We start from the raw sequence: 12096 nt of genomic DNA, 5'->3' as shown, positions 1-12096 counted from the left end.
TGTCCCAGAGATGTGGAAATAGTTGTTTTAAAATTTTTAATTTTATTTGCCTATTTTATACATTTTTAAGAAGGGAAAAAACATGAAACTTCTCAGAAAAAGGAAGTAATATAAAACCAGGGCAAATGACAGAAAAATGTACCATAGGAAAGACATATTTTTAAATGTATAACATTGGACCTTTTTGCAATTAATGTGTCCCTAGATGTAAATACAAATGCTTGATTAGTATACAAATGAAACTATGTTATTTTAAAACCTGTATTTAAAGTTCCTATTTTATATGGGTGGCTAAAGTATAACTTAGAAGAAATAAAAATAAAAATGCTTCTTAAGGCATGAATCTGTGCTTTATAAAGTGGGTTTAGCATGTATTGATGTCTTGAGAATGATGACTGTCTCTTCACTAACAATGAGATATAATGAGTATCATCTCCATTATTATGAATAAGAATAGTAGTATTAATTCTCAGTCTTTGCCAAGCTGTGTGGAAACAGAATTCTTTTTTTTTTTTTTTTGACAGGCAGAGTGGACAGTGAGAGAGAGAGAGACAGAGAGAAAGGTCTTCCTTTTTGCCGTTGGTTCACCCTCCAATGGCCGCCACGGCTGGCGCGCTGCAGCCGGCACACCGCGCTGATCTGATGGCAGGAGCCAGGTGTTTCTCCTGGTCTCCCATGGGGTGCAGGGCCCAAGCACTTGGACCATCCTCCACTGCACTCCCTGGCCACAGCAGAGAGCTGGCCTGGAAGAGGGGCAACCGGGACAGAATCCGGCGCCCCGACCGGGACTAGAACCCGGTGTGCCGGCGCCGCAAGGTGGAGGATTAGCCTGTTGAGCCGCGGCGCTGGCCAAGAATTCTGAAAGACTGCATTGTTACTTGCATGTTCAAGGATACTTGGAGAAAAGAGTCTTCCCCCTCAGCTGAAACATGGCAGAGCCCTGAATTTGAGACCAGGCATTGTGCTTAGAGCCTTTCTGTCAGTTTGCCTGTTAATAATAATTATCAGGTAATCATTAGGTTGGGTTAGGTATTTGATCCTTACTTCTTTGAGAAGTCTAGGACTGGTCTCGTTCTCATTAGCAGATGGTTAGATTCAGGTTTAAGAAGATTAACTGACTTTATTTACAGTCATACAATCTCTATGCAAAATTTCTTTTCTGAATATCAGTTCTATATTTTTAAATTTATTTTAGTTTTTAAAAAGGCAACATTTTTGCTTCAGAACAAGATTCAAAAATGTTTTTTTAAAAACCTATTTATTTATTTGAAATATAGATTAATAGAAAGAAAGGGAGAGACAGAGAGAGAGAGAGAGAATCTTCCAGCTGCTGGTTCACTCACCCCAACTGGCAGCAACAGCTGGGGCTGAGCCAAGCCATAACCAGGAACCCAAACTCCCCCAGTCTCCCACAAGGGTGGCAGAGACCTAAGCACCTGAACGATGTTCTGCTGCCTTCCCAGCTGTATTAGCATGGAGGTAAATGGGAAAGCAGAGCAGCAAGGACTCGAACCAGCACTCCAATATGAAATGCCAGTGGGTGGTGCTTTAATCCACTGTGCCGTAATACCGGACCCTAATTTCCTCCCTTGTTTAAAAAATGTTCATCGATTCTATCTGAGAGGCAAGAGACAGAGGCAGAAAGGAAGAGACGCACAGAGAGAGTCCCATCCTCTGATTCAGTCCCCAGATGCCTATAATTGCCCCGTATTGAAGGTTGTCCTATACTGACAGTCAGAGCTGAAAGCCAGTAACACAATCCAGGTCTCCCAGACAGGTGGTAGAAGCCCAGCTACTTGAGCCATCATTGCTGCCTACCAGGCTGTGTATTTGTAGGAACCTAGAACCAGAAAACTAGGGCAGAGCTGGGACTTGAATTCAGACGCTCCAGTATGAGATGCTGGTGTCATAAGTGGTGTCCGAACTGCTAGGCCTAATCCCCAACCCATTTTCTTCTTTTTGACCCTTTAAATTCTGTCATCAATTTTGATAGCTAGTTCTTTTTTTTTTTTTTTAAACAATGTTCTCTCTTTGTTGTCAGCATAGATTAAAAAAAAATTCTCCATTATTTGGGGGGAATTTTCTTCATCATGGTGTTATCCTTTTCTCCATTTGTTTCCACCATAGGACCCAATAAAATCATGGTGTGCTCCAACAGAGACTCTCCAGTTGGAAACACCCTCCTAGGGGAATTCTTATATTTGTTTAGGAAGATGAAAGTGATCCTATCTTCTATACTAGCACATTTTCCATCTTATTTTCCAAACAGTGGTTTCCAAAAGAAAAATCATGGAATAGAGACTACTTTTAGAGTTTCCTTCAATGTCTATGAATGCTATAGAAGACATTGTAATCCCCTAGTAGTGAGAATATTTACTTGCAGCATGTCAAGCATATGTACATTTCTGTGACTTGAATGAGATTTGTTCAGATGCACATTAGGAAAACTGGTTTCTGTGTTTATATCACCCTATTAAGTTTGATGAATGGATAAAATCTTTTGAAACTTTGCTTCTGATTTACAAATAGAAAAAATGACCAGCAAATTATGAAGGTTGAGAAGTTAGATGATGCAAGGAATGCAGTCAGTAAATTGGTGTTTAGTTTAAAGATGACAGGGATAACTTACATGTTCAGGGGTCGCAACACCAAAATAAGTACATGAAATGTCACTACACACATACTAAAAGCTTCGTAAATGCAGACATAACTTCCTGCACATTGAAGGAGCTTAAATATCTGTTGAATGAGTATGTTTGACCTGTTTGACACAGGGATGCATTCACTGACTGTCTTGGAAATGTGATGTCACCCAAATGGCCTTAGGAATAACCCTGTGAGTATGGATATCACATGAAGGAGCAAGGGAACGGAAGGTTTACTTAGAGTTACTTAGTTCCTACTATACATCCTCTCCAACACATGTTCTCCCTTTTAATCCTCTCAAGAAATTTGCAAAAGCAGATATGACTGATTTAAAAATTAGGAAATTGGGGCAGGCATTTGGGGGTGTGAGTCAGCAGATAGAAGATCTCAGTCTCTCTGTCACTCTGCCTGTCAAGTAGATAAAAATAATTTAAAAAAAATAGCTAACTGAAGTTCAGAGAAATTAAGTGATTTGAATAAGCTCAGAAATTCAGGAGTACCAATGCAAACCTGGGTGCTGACACGGCCTGGGTTCTCCTGCTTCAGCCAGCTAAATTGCTTGAGCAGAGTAACTTGAGGTGCTTCATAGATTTCTCTACCTACTCCCCTCACAAAAATTCTCACAGGCTTAGTGTAGTGCCTGAACATAACCCATTTGTAACTAGTTCCTTTGAATTAAGATATTGCTTCATTTGAAAGGTGCTACACATTGAACATAAAAGGTGGTTGATGCATTATAAGACATTACGTTTGGTTTTCCAACAAAACCAGTAATGAAAAGCATGATTCAAGGCTGAACACAAGGTGGGACTTAGTTCCAGCATTGGCTACAAAGTGACCTCTGATGGCAATGGGAGGTGAGGGACTGACCTGGGCAATGAAAAGTAGGACTCACAGAAGAAACTTAGAGAATTGCCCACCATAGAGTACAGTGTGCTTAAGAATGGAGGTAGAAAAGTAGATTCCCTGTTTGCAGTTGAGCCTATGACTTTGCCTAACTGTGGGTTGAATTAGTAGAGTAAACCTTGTATAATTGAGAGAGTTTTGTTGTTCTTAGAGAGCTTTCTTTCTGGAGGGAGAGGAGTAGGAATGGAGAGAATTGGGTGTACATATGTTAGCAAGGATGGGTCTGGGCTTAATAAACATTTGTTCTGGCAATATGCAAGACAGCTTTTCTTATTCTCATGCATTCAAAAGGACCTTAAATTCTCTGTGTGGGAGGAATGCGCTCATACACTAAAGTGATTTTGTAAAATTGAGTAAGACAAACTGCTCATACCAGCAGGCAGTTAAATTAGCAATGTATACAATCTAAAACACTTTGCCGTTATGGAAGAATAGAAAGTTGAGCCATAATTATTTAAGTTAAATAATACTAATCACATAAACCATGTTGCCAGAAGAGACCGTGTAAGAAAATGATATAAATGTTGTTATCTGGAAAGTGTTAGATTTTCAGAAATAATTCTTAGAAATGATGTTGAAAAATAAAAATATAAAGAAATAGCTCATGGAAACAGAGCCATCTTTTCCTTATGATGGTCCATATATCCCAAAGGACCAAAAGAAGGAAAAGATAAACCTTTTAAAGCAGAGAGGAAGCCAAAACTTCTCTTTTTGACAGTCTTTGTTAGAAGATTCTGTCTTCCCTGAATATCCAAACACATGTCATCTCTAGGAGCAGACATGGCTAAGGAGGCTGATCTGATTCTCCCATCACTTTCAACATTTATATCTCGGACCAATAAGTACTGCTTGCTAGCTAATTTCTCATACAGCAAGTTTCTATGAATCGTGGTTTACTATCTTGTCACAGATTCTTCGTAGTCCACGTAAGACCCTCCTACCCAGTATTTTCTCACAGATTGCTGTCAATATTTCATATTGGCTCAGAGAGTTGGAGCCATGGGAGACACCAGTCATTGAACATCTAAATGACAGCCCAAGCAGCTGCAAAGGTGTTGGATAGCTCTTCTCCCAAAGCACTTGTACTGTGTGCATATAGATTGTGATTGGCTCGTCTGCGTTTTCAGTTTAAACAAATAATAGTTTGCCTGGGGTTTCTTACTGAAATAACTTTGACAAACTGGCACCACCTCAGCCATCACCATAAAGGAGAGAATGCAGCCCACCAGTCAACCATCCTGGGCCTGTGCTTCTGCTGAATGTTGTGGTCATCAAGCAGCTAGTTTTGATTATGATCAATTTTCTTTCTTGTGATTCCTTTAGTTAGTAAAGATAGTGTGACAGGAGGTACAGGGGGGAATGTGTCCATATGAGAATGCTATCTCAAGATTTTTGCTTTTGCACTTAATAGGTTTATATAAATCTGCTTACCATATAAGTAATATATTGGACACATGTGGGCTACCATGATTTTTTAATTATCTTTGATATTTGCTTATGTGGCTAAATTCTAAAAATGTTAATTTTGCAATTAATTTCCAACACATTTTTTGGTAACAATGAATAGTTTTTGTTGTAAATCACCCAACGCCTTCAATCACTGAATTGCCTGAATGTGTTCTCCCAGTTAACTTTGGAAAAGTTACTGTTTATTGCTGCTGCCTTTCTCCTCAGTTGGTTTGTAGCCAAGAATCCACAGAAGTCATTTAGATAAAAATGGCTGCTTTTTTTTTTTTCTGCAATCTTCTGTGTTATCCTGGAACTGCATCTTCTGTCACTTTTTCATGGGTGCTCCTGATTTCTTTCCTACTTACGTATGTCTGCCTGTATGTCATGTTGGTGTATGGCTTTTGATTTGGGTTTCACCATTTTCTTTTATGAATGCATTTTCTTCTCCCTCCTCTGGTATATAAAATATGCCACCACCCATCTGGCTCCCCCAAGCTTTTCAGACTCTGGCTGTGCATCCTGAAGGTCTCACGTAGGATTTTCCAAAGTATCCTTTGTTGATCATTGATTCTTCAGAGGCCTCCTTGGGAAAACAGAGGAGTAGGGGAGGAGGAAAAGGTGAGGGGGAAAAGAGAACAGGGAACAAGATTCTTCTTACATTAGGTATCAAGACTGTTGAAAAAATATCTTCCCATTACATAGTAAGTGCTCAATAAGTAGTTATTGAATGAATAAAACAGAGAAGAAATGAGCATATTCATAGCAGCATATATCTTTGGGTGATCTGCAGGGAAGAAGTGTTTACCTTTATGTAGTGGAATGGATGTATCGGTTGATTTCTTTCCTGGCCCCAAGTTGGGCTCCAGATGTTGCTGTTGATTTCTCAACAATGTTGCAGTGGATTCGTTTCTGAGAGGAGCAGCATGGCGGGAGCAAGAGGCATGGAGTCAACACACAGACCCCGGGAGTCCAGGTGAAAGCAGGCTTGAGGCGAGCAGCCCGCAAACTCGTTTATTACAGTTGGTACAGCAGCTTATATAGCCAAGACCAGCCAATCTGGTCAAGGGGCGGTCTATGCCCCAACCAATCACAGCCTGTTGCCGAGCAGTTTCAAATCCATCCAATCACAGCCTGTTGCCAGGCAGGCTCCGTTGCCAGGTGGGTTTCAAAGCCATTCCTGAGTAACTGACGCTCGCTTGCCAGTGGCCACCTTGGCATGGCGTTATCATTCCTCTACACCTTTAGTCAACTCATCATTTGCCAAGCTTGTTTTCCCACAGAATGTCCTCTAGAGCAGCACCTTTATGTGTCCCACAGAATTAGACAAAACACACCTTGTGGCCGGCGCCACGGCTCACTTGGCTAATCCTCTACCTGCAGCGCCGGCACCCTGGGTTCTAGTCCAGGTTGGGGCACCGGATTCTGTCCCGGTTGCTCCTCTTCCAGTCCAGCTCTCTACTCTGGCCCGGGAGGGCAGTGGAGGATGGCCCAAGTGCTTGGGCCCTGCACCCCATGGGAGACCAGGAAGAAGCACCTGGCTCCTGGCTTCAGATCGGCTCAGCACGCCAGCCATAACGGCCATTTGGGGGGTGAACCAACGAAAGGAAGACCATTCTCTCTCTCCTTCTCTCTCTCTCTCTCTCTCAATCTCTCTCTCTCTCTCACTAACTCTGCCTGTTAAAAATAATAAATAAATAAATAAATAAATAAATAAATAAAAAACCACACACACCTCCAGTCTAAAAGTGGCACTGTGGCAGCCGTACTCCTCCTCTTCCCCTACATGGGAACCATAAACACGAGACATACAGAGCGTCACCAACTCTTCTTCCTTGCCTGCTTTATTTATAGGCCAGCTGCCTTATTCCATTGACTCAAGTTTGAGTGATCTTTGATCAAGTCTTCTCTCTCTCTTTCTCCCTCTCTCTCTCTCTCTCAGTAATCATTTGCATTTTTTTAGAAACTTCCTGTCTTCCAAATCTGTTCTGAAAAGCAAGCCTATTGATCATCTCTGTCTCATGGACTTTTATCCATGGACATTAGTTTTGAGATTCCACATGTGGCCCTTCCTTCATTATGTATTTTGCATCAAATTTTCTCAAAAAGACAGTTGTGACCAGTCTGTCTCACCATGACGTAGATCTCATCCATGACGGACGCTCAGCAACGCATCCATCAACGTGAATGGCCTACGTTCACTTACTGCTTCCTCTTGAGCTCCTCTGCTGGTCGCCTCCACAAACTCTCGCCTCTCAACTTTGGCAGAAGTAAGCTAATGTGCCTAGAGAATTCCATTTGCTTACCATCAATCTTAGCATCATGTACATTTTCTCTCATGTCTATTTTTTTTTTCCTGGGCTGATCTGAATAAGGCATTTAGCCATTCCCATGGGTCTGGCTCTAGGTTCATGTGTTTCAGTGTGTGGGAGGTGGGAGGTAGAGATGTAAATGTAGGCCTGGAAAATACTCATTTCAGCTGTGTCCTCAATCATTTCCCAAGGTAGTATTGGGTTTTCTGACTGCCTCTGAAACCATAGCTGGGGACAGAGGTGTGGAAGAAGATTTGTTTCTGTTTCACATATTGATTGCTGGTTGGAAAAATGTTGGAACTGGGTGTCCTAGACTAATAGAAATTTGGAAATGATTATGGTTATCAGGATATTTCTAAAAGGATTTAACAGAGCTTCTGAAAGATTCAGAAATGGGGAAGACATTCTGAACAAGACAGACAGTGGCACTTATTTTTTAAGACTTATTTATTTATTTATTTATTTGAAAGGCAGAAAGGCAGAGAAAGGGAGAGGCAGAGAGAGAGAGATTTTCCATTTGTTGGTTCCCCCTGCAAATGACCACAAGGGCCAGTACTGAGCCAGGCAGAACCCTGGAGCCAGGAGCTTCTTCCTGGTCTCTCACATGAGTGCAGGGGCCCAAGCACTCAGGCCATCCTCCACTGCCTTCGCAAGCACATTAGCTGGGAACTGGAGCAACCAGGACTCGAACCGGCGTCCATGGGATGCCAGCACTGCAGATAGCAGGTTTACCCACTATGTCACAGCACCAGCCCCAAGTAACATTTCTTTAAGGGATGGGTGCAGATTATTAAATCATAAACCCAAATGTGCTGTCCAAGGCTGTTTTTCTTCTGACTCGTTCTCTTTTCCATGCCATACCTTGAGACCTTTCTCTCCTCATTAGCACCTCCACCAGAGTTGGACCTGGGAAAGAGAAAGGAAGTGTTCAGACTTGTGCCTGTTTGCATATGCACTTGTCTGAGTTGATGCCAGGACAGCACAAATATTCTGTCCAGTTGTATAGAAAAGCCAGTTTTCACCCCATCATTAAGGTATTATTTTCTTTTCTAGCATAGAACAGTTACAACCAGGCTTCTCTTAACTGTACATTATAAATAGTGTCTGATTAAGAATGTTCTGGATGGGTTCATTAGTGTGCTGACTATTATTAAGCAAACTGCTTGTTAGTATTATGCCTATTTGATCTTGGTATTGATGTGAAGTAATTGACCATAGAGCTACATTTAGAAAAGCTGAAATACAGGTTTTTGATTTCTATTATGGCAATAAATTGTTTATATTAAACATGTCCATGAAAATACAAGTTTTATTTCAGAACATCATAATAGACTCTGTGTAGGAGGGTAGATGAGGCTTTGGTTTGTTTTTTTAGAAGTGTTAACAATACACTTGTCCAGCATGCTTCAAAACCAACTCTATTGAAGCGAAGTAGTAAAAAATTATTTTGGTTTCTATCTTCATTATTGCTGCAGAGTGTATGAAAACTAAAGTGTTTGTAACGTCCCCTAACTAAAGGAAGTATCCTGTTAGATTCGGCTAATTGCCTAAATACTTATTTGGGTGACAGTCAATATAATAAACAGACTATTAAAGAAAAATGTGAAATGATAAGCAAGGAAGACATAGCTTATAACTACCTTCTTTCAAGGACTGGATTGTTATCTATATTATTTATTGGTATTTTGTCCAGTTCTATTATTAAGTTCCCCTAGCCATAGCATTTCCATAGGGAATTTGTTCCATGAGCTAATAAATTACACCGTCAGGGAGTTTTTCTTGAAATTCAGCTTAAATTTTCCTATTCTTAATTTCATCTCATTACTCCTAGTTATACCCCCTTGTACCAGACTAAATAATTATTCTTCTTCCTTGGAGACTCCTATTATGCACCCCTTTAGTTGTCACTTCACCACGCTATTCATACTTAGCTCCTTTAATCTGTCCTCATAAATCAATTCTTCCACTGCCTTAATCATTATTATTGCTCTTCTAAGAACTCTCTAATTTTCAAATGTACGCAGTTCTCAGGTGCTCCCAGATGAAATAAGCATTGGCACATGCTCTAGCCCAGCACATTCGGGGTTCCTTCCCTGTACAACAGGATCTGGAACTAAGGGGCATCAGTTTGTCAGCTCACATCAGCACTTGCTCTTGTCAAACTCAGGGCAGTCTAAGTAGTGTTCTCCATGCATCCTGCTTCTATTCAATGTCTATCTTTATGACTTCGGTTTCAAGCAATTTGTAAGCTGCTTTCCTTACCTCTTTTCTTTACATTTTGCTTCTTTCTGGGTCCTTGTTCATTGCCACCTATGAAGTCGGTCATGCGCAGCCTGTTTTTAACACAGGATCCCGTTCATCCTTGAGAACATTTAGGAAACATGTTGAATAAAAGCAGGCCTAGCACCTTGCCCACAGCTAAATTCCTTGTCAGTTACCAATTTCCATTGTTTACAACCCTTTAGCCAATCTCCCGTCTCTTTTAATTTGCGATTTTGCTCACATGCTGGCCAACATAAATGGATTTTATGAGTAAGATGGGTCATGATGCTGTTTTCTGAAATGAAGATATGTTGTTTCAATGCCCATTGATTTTTTTTTGTATTGTGAATCCTTCACACACTAAGTTAGTAATTCTGTTAAAATCCTTATGAAGCTTGTTAGACATTGCTTATCTGACGTAAACAAATAGGTTACTTCTCTTCCTTTATTGTTGTTTGCCAGATATGTACAGATGTTCCTTCTTACCATTTGTTCCATTTGTTTAGAATAAATTGAAGATATTGTCATAGTCATTTTTGTTACCTTTTATGAATGGATGATCAATGGGAAGTTTTTGCTGTTTTTTAGTTCCTTAGAATCTTAGAATTTTGTGTGTGTTTCAGCAAGTAAGTTGATTTGCTCCCTTAATAATTTGGGTTCCTTGGGGCCAGCATTGTTGTGTACCAGATTAAGTCGCCACCTGCAGCACCATATTCCATATGGGTGCAGGTTCAAGTCCTGGCTGCTCCACTTCCAATCTGGCTCCCTGCTAGTGGCCTGGGAAAAGCAATGAAAGATGTCTCAATTACTTGGGCCTCTGATACCCATGAAGGACACCTGGATGAAGCTCCTGGACCCTGGCTTTGGCCTGCGCCAGTGGCAGTTGTTGGTGGCCATCTGGGGAGTGAACCAGTGGATGGAAGTTCTCTCTCTCCCTGTCTCTCCTTTGTAACTCCGACTTTCAAATAAATAAATAAATCTTTGAAAAATAATAATAATATTTTGAGATCCACACTAAACCACAGTTTTTAAATACTCAAGTATTTTTTTCCATTTTAAATCAAGGACTAATTTATTGGGCCATACTTAAGGAATTAGGACCATTCTTTGTATTTTATCTTTCTATATGCAATAATCTATTAATTTCAGCAGGAGAGGGGGCTTGATTTTTCTCGAGGTATTTTAAATCAAAGTAGACATTTAAAGAGCTTGATGAAATAACCAGAGAAGTATCCAAAACAAACTCTCTGGTGCTGGAATGCACAAGGCATATGACAACCAAAGACTTTGTTTGCATCCCATGTGGACTCCCCAGTCTTCCATAGTTTTGTTCTCCAGCTCTTGCTTTGAGACCAGTAAATGGCCTCTCCCTATCTCCACAGGGACTCTGCTGATCCCTGATCTCCACTCCACTAACCACTGTTGACATAGATGACCTGCCCTAACACTTCAGTGACACAACTCTATATTTGCCACACCTGCTACCTAAAACTACTGATGTTTTTCAGCTGACTTTTCATTCCATCTTCCCTCAGCTTTGCTAGAAAGCTAAGTTTGTTCTCTTTTGTAAGGCCCTACTTTCCACCCAACACACACCAAGACTCTTGGTGGTAACCACATGTTCTGTTGTTTTTCTATTTCCACCCTTCAAGACTTTTCTATTTCTTTGGAATTCTGCTACCTTCCATATCAAATAGTCTCGAGTAAATATCCCTGTGTCTGTGTGCTTCACTTTAAAAAATAATTCAGCCTTGCCTTCCCCACCTTTCGCTACTTAGCTTTTTCTGCCTCTCTCTCATGCACAAATGCTAACGTGGTTTTCTTCCTGCACCACTCCATAGAGATTGCCCTTAGGAGAGGCCAGGGACCTAGGACATGACAAGGCCCAGAGTTTCTTTCTCTGCTGCCGTAGCACTGCTTCAGTGTTTATATCCCTTTTTATATGTTCTTTTTGGATTCTTGGTTTCCCTTTTTATGCATTCAATGAGGGTGTTGATGCTCTCTTGAATTCTCTTTCTACTCTTCTAAATGTTTCTTTTTGCTCTCCTTCCATGGCTTTTCTTTCCTTCCTACTATTAAATGCATGTATTCTCCGTTTCTTCAACTATTTAACAGTTAAAGAGGCCAAGTCTCTAGATGGGCCTCAGTAACTCAGAAAAACACTCAGTTGTTTGACTCAGTCTAAGTGTGCAGACTTCACATCCCAGGCCTGCATCCAGCCTCTTCAGGTTGTGCACTACTCCCTGAAGAGTTGATGTGCCTTCACATCCCCTTTTCCTTTGACTACTCTGTTTTTTCAGTCCTGGACTCTTCTTTTTCTCTGCAAAATTTTCAATTAAAAAATACTTAAAGTCTTTCTGTGCGTTTATTGATGATGCCCTAGTCAGAATTAATCTTTGGCTCTCTACAGTTTAAAAAGTTGTAATGTCTCTTTAGTTGGCTGTTCATATATCCATCTCCCTCTCTGTCTGTTCTAAATGCTAATGGTTTGCTCCTCGGTATCCTGTTTGAGAATAGATCCTCT

The 12096-nt window shown here is 40.7% G+C and overlaps 1 protein-coding gene across 5 annotated transcripts in view; it reads left to right on the top strand.

Annotated features, from left to right (window-relative positions):
* GTDC1 (glycosyltransferase like domain containing 1) overlaps positions 1 to 12096 on the top strand; it is a 435900-nt gene that overhangs the window by 345585 nt on the left and 78219 nt on the right. The gene's annotated exons all lie outside the window — the stretch shown is intronic.

Source organism: Lepus europaeus, chromosome 1, assembly GCF_033115175.1.
Source record: "Lepus europaeus isolate LE1 chromosome 1, mLepTim1.pri, whole genome shotgun sequence".
NCBI lineage: Eukaryota > Metazoa > Chordata > Mammalia > Lagomorpha > Leporidae > Lepus > Lepus europaeus.
Note: the sequence above shows the minus strand (reverse complement) of the source record. Positions and strands in the feature narration are given on the sequence as shown.